Genomic DNA, 4780 nt, shown 5'->3' with positions numbered 1-4780 from the left:
TATTAGTGACAATGTGCCTCATACACTATCCAACTATCTTTCATATGATAATATCTCTACTAATTACCAGTGTTATTTGTCTCAGTTCTCTAACATAGTGGAACCTATAACTTATGAAGAAGCTGTGAAGGATCCTAGGTGGGTAGAGGCAATGAAAGCTGAAGTGTCTGCTCTTGAAAGCAACAACACCTGGACAGTGGTATCTCTACCTGAAGGCAAAAGGCCAATTGGATGTAAGTGGATATACAAAGTAAAGTACAAATCCACTAGTGAGGTTGAGAGGTTCAAAGCAAGGCTTGTATCAAAAGGTTATAGCCAAAAGGAGGGCATTGACTATCAAGAAACATTCAGTCCAATGGTTAAAATGGTCATACTAAGGACTGTGTTATCTATTGCAGCATCCAGACACTGGCATGTTCACCAAATGGATGTTTTTAATGTTTTTTTACAAGGTGACTTGGAGGATGAAATCTACATGTCCCTTCCTCAAGGATTTCAGAGTTAGGGAGAGAGTGTATGTAGACTTTCAAAATCCTTATATGGATTAAAGCAAGCACCAAGACAATGGAATGCAAAGCTATCCAAAGCATTAATCAATTGTGGTTTCAGACAAAGTCAATTTGATCACTCCTTATATATCAAGAAAACAAATTAAGGAATAATTATTGTGTTGGTATATGTAGATGACATACTTGTCACTGGAGATAGTTTGGATCAAATCCTAGCAACCAAGGAAGCATTACACAAGAACTTTAAAATAAAGGATCTTGGTGAATTAAAGTATTTTTTGGGCATAGAATTTGCAAGGTATTATAATGCATCAAAGGAAGTATGCCCTTGAGCTTATATCAGAAACTGGACTGAGTGCAACAAAACCATCATCCACTTGTGTGGACACAACTACAAAACTAACTACCACTGAATATGATCAGCATATCAAAGAAGGTCTAAGTTCAAGTAATGAAGCACTAGCTGATCAAGGGGCATATCAAAGACTTATTGGAAAACTTCTATATCTTACAGTAACCGGACCAGACATATCCTATAGTGTTCAAACACTGAGTCAGTTTTTGCAGACATCAAAACAGACTCACATGGATACAACACTTAGAATAGTCAATTATATAAAAGGAAAACCAGGACAAGGGCTGTTACTATCGAGCAACAAGAAAGATATTCTCACAACCTATTTTGATGCAGACTGGGCTGCTGGTACCTTTTCCAGAAAATTTGTTTCAAGATTCATTATTCAGCTTGGGGACTCATTGATCTCATGGAAGTCAAAGAAACAGTCCATTGTATCTAGAAGTTCAGCTGAATCAGAATATAGGAGTTTAGCTTCCACAATAGCTGAGTTAACTTGGATTGTATGCCTTATTACAGATCTTGGAGTTCAAGTTCAACTACCAATTACAGTATTTAGTGATAGCACAACAACCATTCAAATGGCTGCTAATCCAGTGTACCATGAACGGACCAAGCACATAGAAATAGACTGTCATTTCATTAGGGAAAAGATTCAACAAGGTCTCATAAAGACTCAGTATATATCGACACATGATCAATTTGTTGATGTTCTAACTAAGAGTCTAAACAGAGTTCAACATGTCTATTTGATATCCAAACTTGGACTGGCTAATCTCTTTGCAGTACCAAGTTTGAGGGGGAGTGTTGAGGATATACAATGATCTAGAATATTCTGTTATACATGTGTATAGTAAGTTAGTTACTAATTCTGTTAGTAGGTTAGTTGTTAAGGCAGATAGTTAGTTTACTATATCTATACAAAGGATCTCTTGTTCATTATTGAAGTAACTTGAATAATACAATAAAGGATCAATCTCCATCTTCTCTAGCTTCGTCTTCTTCTTCTTCTCCTCCTCTTTCTCTTCTTTCTATCTTGAATACTCAGTCTACTATTTCATTACTCTATAATTCATCACAAACAAAGACAGGTATTGCAACTCAACAATATTTTGAATATTCAGCTTAATTAATTAGTGATGTTCAATTAATGCCAAGGCTTATTAGTTGTGCACCTAAAAAAAATTACTTGGAAGAAGGTCGATTAAGCATAAACATGGAGAAGCCAATTATTTAGTAGGCTCTGTTTTCCTTTTTGACAAGGCAGATGAAGAAGTATCTATAGCTTCCAAGTTACAATTATCAAATAAATGTATCTGACATTACCAAATAGAATAAGACGAGAGGTTGTTTTATATGACTAGAGATCATCAAGCATGTCCCTTGTGCCCTTTTTCCTAATTCTTTGTCCAAGTACTTGTATTGTTCTTTTCTTTGGTAGGGCTTGGATGCCATGACGAGTTGACAGCCATTACAGGGACTGATGGCTATATTAGATAAAAATGCACAGTGATGAACAAGCTGGAAGGAATGTCGTGTTGTACTAATAATAATGTATAATTGAAGAAGCTGCCAATATATTTAATTGGAATTAGAATATGCAAGCAAATTGTTTTCAAGGATTTTTCACTTGAAATTACAAGTATAATGGGTAAACAAAAAGAAATACGACACCATGTGAAAATATATACTGAAATGTGCATTTCGGGTTTTTCCTCACAAATTTAAAACTTGTAATCTCTCTATCCAACAATAGTTGTTTATTATTGACTTTACACACTTAAGAAAATATAAATAGAAGAATAATTTTACTATATCACCCTTTGAATATAATAAACTGAAATATTGTCCAAATGCCTTAAGACTTAGAGTGAAGCTATGTAAACAAGTTATTCCATAATTAATTATCCTGGGATAATTTACCCACCATGTATATGAAATAACTAATCTCATCACTATAGAATAAATTATTCCACACTAGACACCAAAATATTATTCCAGAACTACTTATCTTTATCCCTCACACCAGGGTCCCTAAAGTGACATCTGGTCTATAATGCGTTAGTAACTATAATGGAGACGACGCTTTGAGTAGAGGCGCATAATTTAGTGGTGAGGGCCTGAATATAATGGTGACTAGTACGTACCTAGTATTTATTAATTACTTCACTCACAAGGCAGGTATGAGGATTGAGGAGTATTAACTAGACAGGGCAGGTATCAGAAAGTGGTAATCTACAACATGTCTAAGACGCGGCATGTATGTAAGATCGAATTCACCACCATTTGACAAATTATGTAGGGTTGGACATATAATACCGAATTAAATTTGGTATTTGGTAATTCGGTATTTAGTATGGTATTCGGGAGTAAAATTTTAAAATTACGATATTTGAGTATGGGTGTATGAGACATTAGAATCATTTGGTATTCGGTATTTCCACGAATACTAAATTAGTTACTTAATGAAGGACATATATCAAGTAGTTAATAACTCATTAGTACAAATTTAAAGAGAAAGCTAAATACTAAACATAAATGATCCAAATACATGTCTTTTAGTTGTGTCAATTTACTTTCTTTTTTTTAATGTCTTTTTAATCTTCTATTATATCGTGTCTCCACATAGAAAAATATAAATGCAATAATATTAACTTTGTGATATAATCGACTACAAATTCAATGCGGTATTACCGAATAAGTTTGATTTACCGATTACCGAATAAATATTTAAAGATTTAATATTTGGTATCTACTCTTAACTATCATTACCAAATTCAAAATTTAGAAATATTGAACGCTCACCACTGAGCGGTTTCTCTTACTTTTTATACAATATTTTGGACATACCCTCTCCATTCCTATTAAGGAATAATTTTACATAAGGTGGTCAAATTTATGTTTTGTGATCCCTCCATTCCAAACTAGTTGTGACGTGTCATTTTTTGATAATCAATTCGACTAACTTGATTAGATTAATTCGATACTAGTATTTTGAAATGGAAGGACTAATATTAATGCAGGAAAGTTATCAAACTGTTTTTTCTAACCCTAAAATAACTCTGTTTTCATTAAAAGGTCACCGGAAAATTAGTTGCAAGTTCCTATTATAGCTACAAAATTAATCTAAAATTTAAAATAGCTCTTCCTCAAATAAACTAACAATGAAAAATATAAAATGAATTACCTAAAATTGGAAACAGATGAAGACATGAAGTAGTTATCAATTTTTCAGGCGAAATGGTCTGATGGACCCTTGTACTTGTATGCATTTGTATTTTGGACCCTTCTACTTAACTATTTGTCAATTGAACCCTTAAATTCAATGTAACTTAGCATTTTAACCACATAAGAAAACCTATATTACCCACATAAAACTTTTGTGGGTAATAAATCTTATCTCTTTACGTATTATAAAGAAAAGAAAGTTTATGCAAATTTTATATTATAAGATCTACAAATTATCACTTATATTTATGTTTTACTTTATGAATTTTCAACATAACATTGATATATTTACCTGGATATTTAAAAGGAGAAATGGTCTGATGGACCCTTGTACTTGTATGCATTTGTATTCTGGACCCTTCTACTTAACTATTTGTCAATTGAACCCTTAAATTCAATGTAACTTAGCATTTTAAACCCCATTGGCTCTGTGTGTACTTCAAACTCTCGACAAAAATGACACATCATCATCCACGTCAGATTTAAAATTACACATCATTTATTATTTATTTTTAAAAAAAATATCAATTGTGTTTTATTTAATAAAAAGTAAAACAATAAAATTTAAATTTATTCCTTAAGCTACAAAAGAAACCCAACATATTTCCAAAATAGATTAGGCAATAAGCTCTTCAACTTCTTCTGAACTTTGACAATGGTGGCGCTTCTATGGAGGAGATCAAGCTGT

The sequence above is a fragment of the Solanum tuberosum genome, unplaced genomic scaffold (genome assembly GCF_000226075.1).
Source record: "Solanum tuberosum cultivar DM 1-3 516 R44 unplaced genomic scaffold, SolTub_3.0 scf00404, whole genome shotgun sequence".
Lineage (NCBI taxonomy): Eukaryota > Viridiplantae > Streptophyta > Magnoliopsida > Solanales > Solanaceae > Solanum > Solanum tuberosum.
The sequence above is the reverse complement of the archived record's forward strand: the minus strand, read 5'-3'. Positions refer to the sequence as shown.